Source organism: Saccopteryx leptura, chromosome 1 (genome assembly GCF_036850995.1).
Source record: "Saccopteryx leptura isolate mSacLep1 chromosome 1, mSacLep1_pri_phased_curated, whole genome shotgun sequence".
Taxonomy (NCBI): Eukaryota; Metazoa; Chordata; class Mammalia; order Chiroptera; family Emballonuridae; genus Saccopteryx; species Saccopteryx leptura.
The window spans coordinates 115,737,233-115,756,606 of record NC_089503.1 but is presented as its reverse complement, the minus strand read 5'-3'; the positions used below and the strand labels follow the sequence as shown (position 1 = coordinate 115,756,606).

The 19,374-nt window shown below is 36.2% G+C and overlaps 1 protein-coding gene across 4 annotated transcripts in view; it reads right to left on the bottom strand.

Moving 5' to 3' along the window:
- CDH12 (cadherin 12) overlaps positions 1 to 19,374 on the bottom strand; it is a 979,368-nt gene that overhangs the window by 609,943 nt on the left and 350,051 nt on the right. For all 4 annotated transcript variants that reach the window (XM_066374045.1, XM_066374074.1, XM_066374064.1 and 1 more), the window contains exon 2: positions 16,418 to 16,501. The gene's annotated coding sequence lies outside the window, so the exon portion shown is untranslated. The remainder of the gene's footprint in view (positions 1 to 16,417; positions 16,502 to 19,374) is intronic.

Sequence of the window (19,374 nt, the reverse complement as noted above, 5' to 3'; positions counted from 1 at the left end):
GGTTGGATGAAATATTAAAATTAAAAAATGTTAAATACAAAAACGATTCATTTAAGTAAACAAAACTTTATTATGTAATTTGTTTATGAATAAATGTAAGTGAGTAAAAAAAATTTTAATATACAATATTATTTTAATAAAAACATATTTTAATAAAAATATAATTACATACCGTATAAATATCCAAACTGTATCACAATCAATTGAAACAATATTTAATTAATATTTATAGAATGAGCTTGCAGGGGTTATATTGCAAATAAAACAATTATTTTATTTTACAAACAGCCTGGACACATTTTCAGTTATCAACTGCAGCTATTGTCTATGTTACAATGCCACTCGATTCAGCACACTTGATCACAAAAATAACAAATTGTTTAACCTTGGGTGTGCACTGGCAAACTCCGCCTAAAAGAATGTGGGTTTCACATCTCCGCTAAATGTCAAACAGTTCATATCGAGTACAGATGAGTACAAAAGTTGTAAATCTTTATAATAGAAATTTTTAAAAAATAAAGAAGTATCATGAATCTATTTGACCAATTATTGGAAGTTAACCCTAGATTAGTCACATGCAGAATTCTTTTCCGCATATCACTATCTTCTTAATTATCTCGATTTCCAATAATCAAAGACGCTTCTGCTTCTGAGTAGCTGAGATTTTAAAGTAGTGGAGAATATTAAAAATTTACACATAGGAGAAGTGCCCATTTGCTTCTCCACCCCCTCCCTTCCTCTCTGTCTCTCTCTTCCCCTCCCGCAGCCAAGGCTCCATTGGAGCAATGATGGCCCGGGCACTGGGGATGGCTCCTTGGCCTCTGCCCCAGGCGCTAGAGTGGCTCTGGTCGCGGCAGAGCGACGCCCCGGAGGGGCAGAGCATCGCCCCCTGGTGGGCAAAGCATCGCCCCTGGTGGGCGTGCCGGGTGGATCCCGGTCGGGCGCATGCGGGAGTCTGTCTGACTGTCTCTCCCTGTTTCCAGCTTCGGAAAAATACAAAAAAAAAAAAAAAAATTTAATCGCGGGCCGCATAAACTCATTACGCAGACTGGATTCAGCCCGTGGGCCATACGTTGGCCATGCCTGTTTTAGGAGGTCCAGGTAGTACCTATCTTCTCATCCTATTTAACATATTTTTTAACTTGTAGTTCTGTATAAAAAATCAGTTTTCTTTTTAACAGAGAGATTTCTGTTACCTCCTACTGAGCCAGGAATTTATACTGGTCTGTTAGAGTAAATCAATATAATAATAAACCCCCTGAAACACAGCTTTGGGGTATAATGTAACTGACAATCACTCTCATCCCCCATCCTTTCCTTGCCTCCAGTCATGCAGTGCTAATTTGATATGATTGATTGTTTTGAATCCCATTTAAAATACTATAGTGTATCTAATATACTTTTAAATCAAATTCAATTCTTCTGAGTCTAAGTCACTGATGATCATATTCTAAGCTGAAAATCTAATACAATGTAATTATTGCTTATGATGTAGGTCAGGGGTCAGGAACCTTTTTGGCTGAGAGCCATGCACGCCACATATTTTAAAATGTAATTCCACGAGAGCCATACAATATGTTTAATACTAAATACAAGTAAATGTGTGCATTTTATGTAAGACCAACACTTTTAAAGTACAATAATTCTCTGAATTCTTTTTACTAACATTATTATGCTGTTGCTAACAAATAATGAATAAAGTACTCCTTACCATTAATGCGACTTCTGGTGCTGCATGGTTTTGCTGATGGCTTTGTAGTCTGGTTCATACGTGGTGAGGTTAAACTTTATGCAGGCACTGAGACTTCCATCCATTAAGGTAGGAATGGTATTAACATTCCTTAGATGTGAGAAAGACTGCTCACATGCATATGTAGAGCCAAACATTGTCAGTACAGTAATACTCACATGCTGCAGTGTGTGGTACGTGACGGGAAGACTTGCTGTCGTGCAAATCTTTCCAAATCTTCATTCAGTGACTTGAACTTATTCACCCACATGTCTGAGGCCTTCAGGTCAGCAGCTTGTAGCTCAAAATCTCTGATGGAGACACCAGGGATGTAACTCAGGTCAGCGCTGCCCATTGCACACTCGTGTGGATGGGTGATAAACTTAAAAAGATGAGAGTGCTCACGAAATTCTCCAAAGCACGTTTTGAATGACGGCAGGAGATTAGATGTGAAGCCTGCTAGCTGCTGGAGATCAAGATGTTGAGCAGGGTCACTTGCTGTGCATGCATCTTTAAACTCTCCCAGTTTTTCAAAGTGTAGTAACCAAACTGTTTCAATGTTGGCAATGAAGACTTCCAGCTTGTTTTCAAATGCAAACACTGCTGTTGAAGGGATAAGACTGTATTTCCAACGCCTTGCATTTTCACATTGAGCTGGTTCAGATGTTCAGTCATGTCCATGAGATAGTAGAACTTCAGGAGCCATTCAATGTTAGCTAACTCAGGATGCTCGACATTTTTCATTTCAAGAAAAGTTTGGATTTCGCTCAGACAAGCCACGAAACGGCTGAGCACCTTCCCTCTTGACAATCAATGCACATTGCTGTGCAGAAGCAGACCAGGATAATTATTCCCAACTTTATCCAGCAGTGTTTTACACTGCCAATCATTTAAAGCTCGGGCAACAATAAAGTTGAGCACCTGAATGACCAGTGACATAACCTCACCAAGCTGCTCGCCACACATCTGAGCACAAAGTGCCTCCTGATGTAGGATGCAGTGAAAACTTAGGATGGGTCTCTTTTCATGTTCACAAAGAAGTGCTACGAATCCTCTGTTTTTCCCCACCATGCACTGAGCACCATCAGTACACACCGAAATAAGTTTATCCATCGGTAGATTTTTTTCTTTAGCAAACTCAGTGAAACACTTGAATAAATCCTCCCCTCTTGTTGTCTCTTTCATAGGCAAAACAGCAAGATTTTCCTCATGTAGTCACCGACAGCATACCTTGCAATCACACTGAACTGGAATAAATGGCTTATGTCTGTTGACTCATCCAAAGCGAGAGAAAAAAATGGTGCTGCATTTATTTCCTTCACTTGTGTTGCCTCAATTTGATTTGCCATCATAATGGTACGATCGTGGACAGTTCTTGCTGATAGAGGCATTTCTTTTAGTCATTTGATTATCTTGTCTTTATCTGAAAAGTCATCAAAATGTTCATTGGCAACATCAAACATGAATGTTTTGGCATACTCCCCATCTGTGAATAGCTTTCCATTTCTCACAATTGCTAAAACACCAGCAAAGCTAGCCAAAATTCCAGTCACCTTGTTGGGTCCAAACACAGAGTTGCTGCTGACTAGCTTGCACTCTGCACAGTAGCTCTTGACATATTTTCTTCCTGCTGTCCCAGGCTGGATATTTCGATGCAAATGTAGTATGGTGTGTGTCAAAGTGCCGCTTTATATTTGAATGTTTCATCGATGCAATTTTATCATTGCATATTAGACACACTGCAGAACCTGCTCTCTCCACAAAGGCGAATTAATCTGTTCATTCCTGCTGAAAAGTACGATACTCCACATCTTTTTTTCTTTTAGCCACCTTCTTTGTCAATGGGTTTCTGCAATTAGCTAGCTGACTACTTGATTAAAAGGAGGGAAGTTTACTTTCCGACCTCACAATGATCCGTGTACGTTATGCATTATCCAATAAAAATTTGGTGTTGTCCAGGAGGACAGCTGTGATTGGCTCCAGCCACCCACAACCATGAACATGAACATGAGCGGTAGGAAATGAATGGATTTTAATACATGAGAATGGTTTATATTTTTAAGATTATTATTTTTTATTAAAGAGTTGTCTGCGAGCCAGATGCAGCAATCAAAAGAGCCACAACTGGCTCACAAGCCATAGGTTCCTGACCGCTGATGTAGGTTCTCTTTTTCTAAATTAGATTAATCTTTTTTAAAATTTAGTATTTCCCTGAATTAATGTCCAGTAAGGTAGTCTGTAAATTAGGTCAAATTGTGACTGGAAAGGAATATGACTCTTCCTTTAAAGATAGAAAAGAAAAATAATACATTGTACTGAAAATGGGCCATTGGACAGAGTAAAAATAGGGCCTGAGATGAGGCCAAGATACTTGCAACCTGCATGTTAACATCAGATACCAACAAACAAAGATCCAGTAAACCAATGCAATGAGATGGACAAATAAAAAGGAATGTGATATAGATTCTGGGGATGAGAAAGGGACAAGGAACAGAGTGACATCCAACTTGTGATGTTGGTCCAGGATGAGAAGGTATGCATGTGAAGGTGGCCGGGAGAGGGGGAGAGTTCTGGGCAGAGTGGAAGCACATGCACACCCTGCAAGGGCACAGGAGGGTGGCTGAGACATGGAGCGTGCGTAGTGTACATGGCTTAACACGGAGTACACTGTGGAGAGCATCTCTAAATAAAACTACAAACAAAGAACAGATCATGAAAAGCCTTGTAAGACATGTAACGTCACAATAAAGTTATCACTGGAATCGCCTAATGCTCTGGAAACATAAGAAGTAATCTGTGATAAGGTTAGAGAATTCAATTTAGGGCATAATTATACCCCGGAGACATTTATGTCAAGTTTTAATATTTCCAAGTTTAAGAAGACTCATATTGTTATAAAATGAAATGCGATGAAAATTAAACTGTCAGAAGATTACAACGTAGCATCTTGCTCTCTGGGAGGAATACCAGATGCAAAAGGGAAACTCCCGTTTGCACAACTGAAGAAGCAGTTATCCTATATTTCACCACTCTGTCAGACCCAGGGGACACACAGGACGGCATATGCTTTCTATCTAGTTTCAAACTTGTGCTTAGATGACAGGCAGCCCTTAGGGGCAAGAGAAAGAATGGATTTCAAACATCATGAAAAGACGGAATAAATATCATGTTTAAAAAAATGAATTTCTCCATCTGTCTCATCATATGCAGCAAAAAACTTTAAAGAGCCTACTGCTCTTCAAGGAAATATGTGTGTAGGTGCCGGGTTTGGGGAGTTAAAATGCTCATTGAGAATCTTTGAACATTGACTGAACATTGACTATGTTAATAGGAGAAAAATATTAAAAAGCTAGAAAAAAAAGTATATATATTTGTAGATTTTAATTCCATTAACAGGGTTATGCGGCTTGAACAAATAATTTAATGTTTCTAAGTACCTTTATCTATAGTTTTTTTCTTTGTTCATTTTTTAAAGGGTCAAACTCAAGTATTCTAACTTTATTTATTTATTTTTAGATAGAGGAGGGATGGGGAGGGAGAGAGAAAGAGGGGATAGAAGCAGGAAGCATCAACTTGTATTAGTTTCCTCCCATATGTGCCTTGACTGGGCAAGCCTAGTGAAAAGAATTTGACAAGTTCAGAGACACACACACATATTATAAATAGATGTTCGTCTTAACACATTTCTTTAAATGAATGATAATTATCAAACAAAGAAGTACACAACCGACTTATTAAAAACGACTTAAATTGGTTTATTACAAGTCAGATGCTGTTCTAAGTATTTTAAATAGTAAACATAAATATTAAATTCATGATTGTTATGAATAACCCTGTGGGATGCACATGACTCTGATCTATAATACTCTATATTATAGTTAAAGAAAATGAGGCATGGTGAGGTTAAATAACATGCCCAAGGTCATACTACTGACAAATGGCTATTCTGGATTTGAATCTAGAAAATACAACAAAAAGCCTAGGCTTGTAACTTCTACAATTTGGTGCCACATTGAAGTCATCTAAGTATTGGTACCCAAATTGTCCAGGCAACCCAATAGCCTAATGGAGTAGACACTACTTTTTAATCATGTAGTGAATGATGTAATTCATTTTAATTTGATGACATAAAAATTGGATTTTTTGACGTTGTGTTTGCATGCTCTGAGAAGAGTAGTGAAAAATAATGAGGATTTATTCTGACCAATGTCAGTTTGTTACAATCTTGCCTTGGTGATTTGAAATGTCTGTGATAAATGTGTGAATATACGTGTATGAATTTTTAGCCATGAACTACAAATACATATCTATTTGCTTTAAAATATTATAAAAATCTCAAATTGTTTAAAGACAGACTGCTATTTCACATAAATAATCTGCTTCTCCAGTATTTTAGCTGCTCCATTGGCTGTTATAGGGCATTCTTAAAAAAGAAATGAGTACACCATTGAACTATGCCCAGCAAGTGTTGGTAAGGAAAAGTTGTAAAAATTCTGAGTGGTTTTGAAATAAGAAAAAAAGTCATAAATAAACTCTTGACTGTAGTAAGACTTGGTGAAACTCAGTGTTGCCAAAGGGACTGCTTATAAATGTACGAGGGATGTTATCAGGAAATGAAGATGGCGGATTCCAGACCACTGAGTGTGAAGCACAACACATTACTGACAGACTTTTAGAACCATCAGAAATGACTGAACCGCCCTGGCCGGTTGGCTCAGCGGTAGAGCGTCGGCCTAGCGTGCGGAGGACCCGGGTTCGATTCCCGGCCAGGGCACACAGGAGAAGCGCCCATTTGCTTCTCCACCCCTCCGCCGCGCTTTCCTCTCTGTCTCTCTCTTCCCCTCCCGCAGCCAAGGCTCCATCGGAGCAAAGATGGCCCGGGCGCTGGGGATGGCTCTGTGGCCTGTGCCTCAGGCGCTAGAGTGGCTCTGGTCGCAACATGGCGATGCCCAGGATGGGCAGAGCATCGCCCCCTGGTGGGCAGAGTGTAGCCCCATGGTGGGCGTGCCGGGTGGATCCTGGTCGGGCGCATGCGGGAGTCTGTCTGACTGTCTCTCCCTGTTTCCAGCTTCAGAAAAATGAAAAAAAAAATAGAAAAAAAAGAAATGACTGAACCTAGATTATTCACTTCAGTAGAAAAGCCCTTTTCTCTAGAATTTCACTTTCTGTGGTTTCAGTTACCCATGATAAACCTTGGCCCCCAAAAATTGAATGGGAAATTCTAGATACAGTATTTTAGAAAAGAGAGATAGAGAAACACCAAATTCATGTAACTTTTTTTCACAGTATATTGTCATAATTGTTGTAATTTATTGTTATTGTTGTCAATCTCTTACTGTTTAATTTATAAAATAAACTTTATCATAGGTATATATGTATAAGAAAAAAAACAAGAATATACAGGGTTTGGTACTATCTAGTGTCTGGCATCCACTGGGGTTCTTGGAACATATCCCCAGCAACTAAAGGGGAACCACTGTACTCTAAAGTTTCTGTGTCACTTCTGCCACTCACTAGCTGTGCAATCTTGGAAAACATTAATTTACTCTTTTAGCTTCTTTTTCCTCATCTGCCAAACAAGGGTAATATAAATAGTACTTGTCTCTTAAACTTGTTATGAGGATTAAATTTTAAGAATTTTACAAAAGCAACCCGTATGTAGAAAGTATTGTGTGAGTGTGTGTGTGGGTGGCACATATACACTATGGAATACTACTCGGCCATAAGAAATGACGACATCGGATCATTTACAACAAAATGGTGGGATCTTGATAACATTACATGGAGTGAAATAAGTAAATCAGAAAAAAACAAGAACTACATGATTCCATACATTGGTGGGACATAAAAACGAGACTAAGAGACATGGACAAGAGTGTGGTGGTTACCAGGGGTGGGGGGAGGGAGGACGCAAGAGGGAAGGAGGGAGAGGGGAAGGGGGAGGGGAGGGGCACAAAGAAAACTAGATAGAGGGTGATGGAGGACAATCTGACTCTGGGCGATGGGTATGCAACATAATTGAATGACAAGATAACCTGGACATGTTTTCTTTGAATATATGTACCCTGATTTATTAATGTCACCCCATTAACATTAATAAAAATTTATTAAACGTGCGGAGGACCCAGGTTCGATTCCCGGCCAGGGCACACAGGAGAAGCGCCCATTTGCTTCTCCACCCCTCCGCCGCGCTTTCCTCTCTGTCTCTCTCTTCCCCTCCCGCAGCCAAGGCTCCATTGGAGCAAAGATGGCCCGGGCACTGGGGATGGCTCTGTGGCCTCTGCCCCAGGCGCTGGAGTGGCTCTGGTCGCAACATGGCGACGCCCAGGATGGGCAGAGCATTGCCCCCTGGTGGGCAGAGCGTTGCCCCTGGTGGGCGTGCTGGGTGGATCCCGGTCGGGCGCATGCGGGAGTCTGTCTGACTGTCTCTCCCTGTTTCCAGCTTCAGAAAAATGAAAAAAAAAATTTTATTAAAAACAAGAAAAAACAAGTATATAGATCAAAAGCCATTGAATTCATGTACTAGATAGAGTTAGAGTAACCTTTCCACCAAATTTTGTATATTTTCAACTGCCTCGTTTTCTTAGATGCTGAAAGGCAGGTCAGACTTCACATGCTCAGTTAGTGGCAAAACTGTCTTCCAGTTGCTCACGCTGGACATCCTGGTGCCTCCTGGGACTGCTATCCTTCTCCCATATTGCACGTATAACATGCCACCACATCTCAGTCTTCTTATTTCTCACCATTTTGTCTGCCACATCATTGTTCCCAGTTAGTAGCGTTGCTCACCTGGGTTGTTGTAAAGTCTTAAAAAGGGTTCCTGAACCCACCTCTGTACCCCTTTGCTGGATCATCAATACATCAGCCAGACACGTCCTCTTAAAAGCTGCAATGCATCATGGCACTGTTCTGTTTGAGTCTTTCCAGTGGTTTCTAGTCTCACTCACAGAAAAGAGCCAAGTCCTTAGACTGTCTCACAGACCCGCTTTCTACCAAATCTCATTTATTACAGTCCCTCTTTCAGCTTCTTCCATGCTGGTCTTCTCTCTGGTTTTGCACATAGACTAGAGGATACCTCCACCTCAGCATCTTGAAATGTGTAGTTTACATTGGAATGCTCTTCTTTCAATACTTCCACAGATTGTTTCCACATCTCTTTCGAGTCTTCTCAAATGTTATTTTATTGGGAAGAACTCTCTACCTGACCAGGTGGTGGTGCAGTGGTTAGAGCATCAAACTGGGATGCAGAGGACCCACATTCGAAAACCTGAGGTTGCCTGCTTGAGCATGGGCTCGTCTGCTTTGAGTATGGGCTCACTAGCTTGAGACCAAGGTCACTGGCTCCAGCAAGGGGTCACTCGCTCTGCTGTAGCCCCCCACCCGGGTCAAGGCACATATGAGAAAGCAATCAATGAACAACTAAGGTGTTCCAGTGAAGAACTGATGCTTCTCATCTCTCTCCCTTTCTGTCTATCTGTCTCTATCTGTCCCTCTCTCTGTCTTTATTACTCACACACACACAAAATAACTCTCACTATGTTTTTAAGTTGGCAAAATACTTTCCCCCTTTCTTCTACAACTCAGGAAGTTTCTATTTATTTTTCCAGCTTATTTTCTGCACAAAATTTATCATTTTCTATAAACTGATTTATCTATAATTTGAATTTTATAGAATTTGTTTGCTTTTATTCTACTCATTATAATGTCAGCACCAACATTCAATAACTATTTTGAGTAAATTAACCCATAAATCTATAATTCATACCTTCTCATATAAAATAGAGGAACACTGGTAAGAAAAAAAGTGGTCAAATTGAATTATTTTTTGTCTTTATGTCACTCTTTTTACAGAAGCATTTGAAATAAAAAGGACTATTTAAAATGCTAATAAACTTCATTTTACATATATCCATATTTTCTCCAATTAATCATTATTTAAAAAGTTATACAGATATGTAGATATAGACACAAATATTTAGCTTTTTAAATGATAGCTTTTTTAGCACATTATTTTAGCCAAGATTTTGTGTTAAACAACAGTTGTTATTTTAAAGTCAAAGTGATTTAGTCCTTTGTCCAAAATTACAAAATAAGTTCCGCCATATATTTGACCCAGACCAGTCTTGGTTTAGGTGGCAGAGAAGCCTGGCTGAGTCTCAGAGTTCTGTGCCCTCCTTCTCTTGAACTGTTCCTGGTAAAAGCAACACAGTTTGATAGAAACCTAATAAAAGAACAACTATATGCGTAACATACAGTATAACACAGCTTAACTTTTACTCTGAAATCATTAGCTAAATTGATGTGGCATTGAATCACTTTCTCCACAGGTAGGGAAAGTGGTGACTAAAAAGACATTTGAACTAAACTGGAGAAATATATAACATTTCCCTGTGAACAGACATAAAGGTTATATGTCCCAAGAATAGCATGTAGATTAGGTTATACCCAATGCAGAAGTAGCCCAAATTACATGATCTCTACTTATTTACAAATATGGGGCAATTCTCGCTTTCTAAAATGTCAGATGAAATCATATTCAAATATAAACACAAAATACATTTTGATGTCAAATATAAATATATACTTTTAATTATCTGCCACTCTGGATTAACTGCACTGAAACCCCACTTAACTAAAATAGATAAGTATTGGCTATATTAAAAGAATCATTGCCAAGGGATATTTGTTAATAAACTAGGTAATCAGAAACTAAGATCTATGGTGTCTCCTTAACTTAACCATAATTATCTATGAATAGTGATTTTATTTTCTGTACTATCCTGGTGTTTTTATCAAACTGCCAAGTTCAATTGTTTCATGAACCCAATATAAAAGAATACTGAGTTAGTACATTCAAAAGCTTTACAACTTGATTAACGTTCCCTATCTTCAAGAAAAAATGAAACCTCTTACTGTGTACAATTTATTCATTTGCAGCTAAAGACCTTTGATTAGAATAATTTTTCATTTTTCAAAAATAAACAATTAGTAACAGGCCATTTATTTACTAAATGTTAGATGAGAGACCCAGCTGTCTGTTTCTTCTTCCTCTGAGTATATTGAAGATAGAATTTTGTCATGACATTTCACTATTTAAACATGCTTAGCTAAATAAAAAGTTCTTCTAGGGTTTGGATATTTTAAAGTTATTTTACATATACTGTCCAGGAAGAAACATTTTAATCTAAGAAAAATGATTAGCACTTTTATATAACATGACTCAACTTTTAATATACCTTAGAAATATATCTTATCACTCAATTTATTTTGCTGTGGAAGGAGACTTTTTAAAATCAATTTAGAAATTATACTCTGCTGACTTGCAAATGTCAGATCCATGCTAATTGAAAGAAACCTTAAAGACTCTTGGACTTCTTCCCTGCACAAAGATTCCATGTACTCTCTGTTTTCTAATCCTTGGCTTTCCAATATTGCCTTTACGAGGTTAAGAAGATGAATGCTCATTGCGTTTAATCCTTTCCATGATTTATGAGCCTCTTGGTAGCCTCTCCCCAGAGCAGCTACAACTGTGTGGTTGTTCTGCCTGCTGCTTAAATTACACAGACATCTGCAAAGTAAATTATGGATTCTTGTCCCATAGACCATAACTGAGCATTCTCTTCAACTCTCCAGCAGGATTTTTTTCTAAAACAAAGACCATATGCATTTTAACTTGCTTATGTGCTGAAGGAATGGTAAGCTGACCTGAATGGTAGCACAGGGACCTAGATTATGACCTGTCACATAACATCAAGGCAGCGTGACATATACAGGATTACTTTAAAGCTAGAAAGCAAAATCTTTCATTTATTTATATGTGTATTCTTTATTTAAGGAATGCCCTCCTTATGTTTACAAAAAAAGGTAACCTTTAAAACTAACTAAAATTATATGCCATGGAAGAAAGACACATAAAAAGGACCTTTGAGTCCATGAATGTGCACAAGTTTGTAGTATAGAATTGTACACCTGAAATCCATATAATTTTATTAAGCAATGTCGTTGCAGTAAATTCAAAAAAATTTATAAGAAGCGGGCATCCTGTGGCCTATTGTTCTTTAAAATAACACTGACTAAATTTTTTTTTAATTACATAAAGGAAAATTCATGACAGAATAGAGTATCATTTTTAGGCTTTGTTTTTCTTCTACTGATATCATGTATAGTAAATCTGTTTTCACAATTCTAGAAGCCTGCAGCAGTGATGAGTAACTGGAAATTTTTTTTCTTCTGGAATAAGAAGCCTCACAGAGTCCAAGCTGAAAGAATCAACTCCCACTGTATTTTCCATTCTTTTCTGTGTTTATTATTCTTATAGATGATAACTCATAATTCACAATGACAAGTCCATTGTAAGATCCTAACAGGGACGTCTCAAATGACTAACTTTGACAATTACCAAAAATTAGAACTATCCCAGCATTTATTTTCTTTAGAATTGTTTATTGCAATGCAAACAATAACCCATCAGGGAAAAACTACACTGACAAAATTTCAAATTAATTTTTAGTAATTCTTTAGAAAGTAAATTTTTTTTAACAAGTGGCTCTGCAATTCATTTTTTTAAATCTTATTGTCTATTTAGCAGGATGCTGTGAGCACTGACACCAGCAATGCTCAAACCCACTGCTGGTGGAGATCTGTGTTCTTCCTGTGTTGCCATCAACTTTATTCTTTACACCATCACTGCCAAGAGCCATACTCTCTGAGAGTCAGGACCTGACATCATACCATGCCTTAGAGACTTAAATTTTTGTAAAAATCATAGAGCCTAAATTTCTTTGTCTCTGTGTCAATCTTTGTGTTCATTTCCACACATTTCCTTTTGTGATTGCACTTCACTCCTTGTCATAACACAATAAATTATGAAGGGATTGCTGAAGGATTTGATTTAGTGAAAATCCTAAATTATTTACATCTACCTCTAAATAAACAAATGTCTTTTGAATACTGATTACATATAAATGATTGTGTAAGAAATTATAGAAATAAGATTAGAACTTCCAAAAGACTAGAAAAACATATGTAAAAACAAATACCAATACATTGCCCGCAATCATCATTTTAAACACATGTGTGTGCACACGTACAAACACATCCACAGCGATGTTCAGTTTTTTTCACTGCATTAAAAAATAAACAATTAATATGGCTCCATATCACAGACAACATAAAACCCATAGCCCAGATATACTCTTGAATTTTATTCAACATTTTTCATCATTTGGGCTGATCTTCTGGATTAATCTATCAACTCTCTTCATATTTGATATAGATTGCATTCCTAACTCAAAAATAGTTTAAAATTCACCAAACATGAAACTATACTGCATCTCTTCATGCCTATTATACATGTACACTCTCTTCTGCATATTTGTGTTCATTTGTCTTTAAAATCCATTCTCTTTTTGGTTTTCCCTTCCTTTTCAAGCACAACATGCAGAAGAAATCCCATCCCAACTTCTTTGCAACCATAGCATCTTTCATGTTAAAACAAGAAAATACCTTAAAAATAATTAGTGCTGTCTGACCATATGAAAAAAGCATGATTTCTTTCTTTTGTTTTTAAAATTTTTACATGATTTATAATAAATTAATTTAATTACTTATTAGGCAATCATGAGTATATAAGTGATAAGTGAGTGGTGAGTAGAACAAACAGTAAATGTTGTTAAATTTTTAAGAAAAAATAATTTTTCCTTTTTTTTTTTGACTGTTCATAAAAGAATTTATGGAAAGAAGTGGGATTGTAAACAGATCAAAGAGTATTACTCTATTCAAAATTAAATCAATAAAAGTCATATTTTAATCCTGTTTGTTTGGCTTGACACCTATAACTTCAGTATTCTTGGAGATCCATCTCTATTTTATTATGTCATTCCACTGAGATTACTTTCAGGTATATTTTCATATGTGAAATTTATAAACAACCTTATATTAAAATGAAAACAATATTTTTCAAAGATCTTCTGCATTAATTTGAACTTTCCCTTAATTGAGTACAAGAAAACACCCTAACTACATCAGAATAAAAAGTTTTTGCTCAGCAAGAGAAACTGATATAAAAATAAACAGACAGCCAACTAAATGGGAAATGATATTTTCAAACAACAGCTCAGATAAGGGCCTAATTTCCAAAATTTACAAAGAACTCATAAAACTCAACAACAAACAAACAAACAATCCAATAAAAAAATGGGAAGAAGACATGAATAGACACTTCTCCCAGGAAGAGATACAAATGGCCAACAGATATATGAAAAAATGCTCAGCTTCATTAGTTATTAGGGAAATGCAAATCAAAACTACAATGAGATACCACCTCACCCCTGTTAGATTAGCTATGATCAACAAGACGGGTAATAGCAAATGTTGGAGAGGCTGTGGAGAAAAAGGAACCCTCATTCACTGTTGGTGGGACTGTAAAGTAGTACAACCATTATGGAGGAAAGTATGGTGGTTCCTCAAAAAACTGCAAATAGAACTACCTTATGACCCAGCAATCCCTCTACTGGGTATATACCCCAAAACCTCAGAAACATTGATACGTGAAGACACATGTAGCCCCATGTTCATTGCAGCACTGTTCACAGTGGCCAAGACATGGAAACAACCAAAAAGCCCTTCAATAGAAGACTGGATAAAGAAGATGTGGCACATATACACTATGGAATACTACTCAGCCATAAGAAACGATGACATCAGATCATTTACAGCAAAATGGTGGGATCTTGATAACATTATAAGGAGTGAAATAAGTAAATCAGAAAAAAACAAGAACTACATGATTCCATACATTGGTGGAACATAAAAATGAGACTAAGAGACATGGACAAGAGTGTGGTGGTTACCAGGGGTGGGGGGAGGGAGGACAGGGGGAGAGTTAGGGGGAGGGGGAGGGGCACAGAGAACTAGATAGAGGGTGGCGAAGGACAATCTGACTTTGGGCGAGGGGTATGCAACATAATTTAATGAGAAGATAACCTAGACATGTTTTCTTTGAATATATGTACCCTGATTTATTAATGTCATCCCATTACCATTAATAAAAATTTATTTAAAAAAAAAAAAAAAAAAGAAAACACCCTAATTTCTTTAAATTTATCGTCTCTCAAGTTATTATCTTTAATCATTTTTATGTAAAACGATTACTGAACTCATACAATTGTAATTGTTGTTTCATCTTCCCTCACAGTAAAGAGAGAGAACCAAAGGATGTTTGTGAAGTGTGCTTTTTTATTTGGATCTTTGGACATTTAAAGCTTCACTGCACTTTTTTTAAAGGTGCAAAGTCCTGAGTTAATAATTACAATAGCATGGTATTAATTTTTTACTACTGATATTTGTATCACAGATAATATATTGGTTGACAAAATCATGGTTTTGTAAGAAGAGCAAGTTGCCAGTTACAAGAATTAAATTTAAAGGATAACTTCTTTTACCCTGTCAATCAGAGTATAAGATATGGAATAAAACCGTCACTCCAAAAATATTCAAGATAAGAATTTAAAAATTAATCCAACTTTCTATAAAAATGCAAAGATTTCATAAAATGAAAGATATTCTCTACATGAAAAGACTGACTATTGATGAAAATAAATTGAAAGATAAAATGGATAGATGCCACCACAGATTAGAAAGCAGCAGCATTTGAAATATAAAATGCTTAACTGATTTCAAACTTTAAATATTAAAAATTGTTATCAGAAATTTGTTTAGTTTTAAGTCAAATCTGCTATTTGAAATTAATTGATAATGTTATAAAACTAGATTAAAGCATAACATAGTTTGAATAATGTATCACAAAATAAAATGTAAAAACAAAAAGAAAAGATTTAATTTTCTTGTTTTTAAATATGAGTATGTGGAGATAGTTCGAACAAATATCACAGCAAGTTCCATAAAACCCCATTCATTTAACCTCATGTTTGCCTTATCTCTTCAACCTTATATTTCTGAGCTGTTGTATCAATGATTAATCTTTATTGATCCCTGATTGGGAACTGAGAATATGAAGTTTCTTTTTGTACAGCCTAAGACCAGATGGGGGGGTGTCAAGGCAGTGTTCTAATTATTGTCACCAGAAGATTAACTGTAAGGTTTTAAATTTGAAGGTTTGGATTCCTGCCACCAGCAAAGAAAATACAGCCTACAACTTTGGCTTGTCCAAGAAGTAATTTAATTAAACTCTACTATAATAATATTAATAAAGTCAGGAAAATTAGTGAAATTCTCTCTTTCTTTCTTGCATCAGAACTTCATCTGAGATTTGCCTTTGAAGTGAGATGTATCCAACTGATTTAACAAAAATAAAACCCACTAATTATGCGGGAGGAGGCAGTGTATCATAAAAGGAGCATATAAAAGGTAAAGATTAATTTCTGTCTTTAAAAACCACATACCCACTAGGTCTTCTCAAATCTGCTTGTAAACTGAAACAGTGAGAAAAATACAGAATACAGTAAAGAAGCTTATAAATATAGAATCCTGGCTAAAAGCAATGATAACTTAAGTTTCATGGTTCTGTCAAATCTTATCAACCACTCATAAATACACAAATATTTGAGTATTCTGAATTTTAATGAAAATATCTTTAAAAATAAAGAAGTTTTAAATGATTTTAAATGTTGAAATATTTATTAAAAGCTTAAAAGCAAATATTTTGAAGATATATGAAAAGTCACCTACCTTTAAGAAGTATGGCATCCTTTAAAACTCCAAAATGATACTGAATTCCAAATGGATTATATTCCCAAATAGAGCCAAACACAACTGCAAAGACAAAAATATCCATAGTTGTAATGTCTATTTTTTTCTAAAATATATTTATTTTAGAATATTTTCCATTTACTTAAAACTGCAAAGACAGTTGAGTTCTTGTATACCCTACATCCAATTTTTTTATTGTTAGCAGTTTACACTTCAATTGTCCATTTGTAACAACTTTTGATACTTTAGATGCATGAATTCAAAGAAACATTGATAAACATTATTCTGATTTCATTAATTTTCTCCTGCTGTCCATTTTCTGTTCCTATGATCACACTGAATTTAGTCTTCATATGTCCTCTCAGCCACCTCTGAACAGTGACAATTTCTCAGAGTTTTCTTTTTGCAGAATTCTCTTTTTTGAGATTTTTTTTTTTTTTTTTGTATTTTTCTGAAGCTGGAAACGGGGAGAGACAGTCAGACAGACTCCCGCATGCACCCGACCGGGATCCACCCGGCACGCCCACCAGGGGCGACGCTCTGCCCACCAGGGGGCGATGCTCTGCCCCTCCAGGGCGTCGCTCTGCTGCGACCAGAGCCACTCTAGCACCTGGGGCAGAGGCCAAGGAGCCATCCCCAGCGCCCGGGCCATCTTTGCTCCAATGGAGCCTTGGCTGCAGGAGGGGAAGAGAGAGACAGAGAGGAAGGAGGGGGCGGGGGTGGAGAAGCAAATGGGCGCTTCTCCTGTGTGCCCTGGCTGGGAATCGAACCCGGGTCCCCTGCACGCCAGGCCGACGCTCTACCGCTGAGGCAACCGGCCAGGGCTTTTTTGAGAATTTTAAGGAGTAATGATCAGAATGTCCCTCAAGTAAAATTTGCCTTATTTTGTTCTCATGATTAGATGGGATGAGAGAGGAAGGCCTAATTTTTTTCATCAGACTGATTTTTGGAGGAAGACCACAGAGGTAGTGTCATTCTTAGCATTTCGTATTGAAGGTGCATGTCACCAGCATGACTTTTGTTCTTCCTTCCATGATGCGTTGTTAGATAAAAGTCACAAAACACAGCACACTCTCAGGGGTTGGAAGTTAAAATTCGCCTCCTCGGGAAAAAAAAAAGATTTCTACAATATTGATTTGAAATTCCTTTGCAAGACAGATTTCTATGTTCATCCCATCTGTTTGCTTATTTATATATTCATTTATTTGTTCACTCACTCATTCAGTAATTTCTGTATATCAATGTGAACTCATGGATATCATTTTGCATTTTGCTTATAATCAAATACTACACTATTTATTTTGTTGCCCAAATTGTTCCAGCTTTGGCTTTAGTGAGCTTTTTCATTTGGTTTGTGAGATTTTGACATACCACAGTAGTTCTTTTATTGAGCAATTCCTTACATTCTGCCACTACAAAATAGTTCATGCTAATTGTACATATTCCCTGCCTCAGACTTAAGTCAGCAGTACCTCAAGGTCCCTGGTTCCTTTTATTGAAGAATGATATTAGAAAGCAGTATGCTCCATGCTACTGGAGTATAATTGATTCTAAGCTTTTTGAACTGAACTAGAAAATATATCTATTTATACTAATGTGTACACACAGATATCTATAATTATTTCTGTGAAGCTAAACATTATCTTATACAAAACTTGAACTATAATCTCAGATTATATGATATTTCAAATACATTATATCTTGCATTTAATAGACTGCATTTTTATAATCACACATTACATTTTTGTTTAAGATGGTTTTATCTGAGTTATATATCTGGGGTAAATATAAAAATGATGCTCACATAAATGAGAAAATATGTGTCTTCATTAAACTGCATGGAAACTTATTGTCATTAATTCTCACTACAGTGCATCATGCTTGAAAAAGAAAAAGAACCTTAAATAATGTGTTTATAACAACCACAGTTTCCTGATCATTTTTTTGTCAAGTATCAGACATTGAAACAATAGAAGGAACATGGAGAAATGTATTATTTAATAAAAAAAATTGTTTTCTGTTGTTTCATCCTCATTATGTGTCCAAGTTTTCAACTGGTTATGTTTTTTTTTAAAAAGATAGAAATTCCAAGTTATATCAATTCTATAAACTTAAAAACATTTATTTAATTAATTTAAATAAATATCTATATATTAGCCATTATAACTAAATGGCAAACAGATGATTTATAAGTGATTATCATTATTTTATCATAAAAATTGAGTGTAAATATATGTATAATAATAAGTTAGTGTAATAAGCCATATGAGGTAACTTATTTTCTAAAAGTAAAACCATCAAATTATGTATATTTTTGTTATTTGGTGTTATAGACTGTATATTTGTGTCTTCCCAAATTTTAGGTGTTAAAACTTTAATATTAGCCCAGTGTGATGGTATTTGGAAGTGGAGCCTTTGGGGTTATATACTGTCAGGCACTTGAACTAGAAGTGTTTGAAACACTATAGTAGTGACAATGAGAAGTTAAGAAGTGACAATGGAACAAGTTAAGAGTATAGATTATATTATGAACTTGATAATAAATAAAAATATTAAATTTATGTTACAAGCTGAAAATTTATAGGAAAGAGAACTAAGACTTCCCATGAGTATATAAGAAAGGATTTCACATCAGCCATTATCAGGACAATAATGCAAAATAAAACAACAATGACATATTATTTCACACTCAGACTGGCAAAAATTAATTAAATAGAATGGCTGAAATTATTAATATTAGCAAGTATGTGGAGCAATGGAAACTTTCAAATAGTGATAAAAGGGAACACTGATAGAACTGCTTTGAAGAACCATTTGGCAATATCTAGTAAAAGAAAAATGTACTGGTGTGTTGTAGAATTTGGTACTTATAACCTATATAATTACATTAAGCAGTGTCATGCCAATAAATTAAATGTAAAAAAATAAAAATGCAG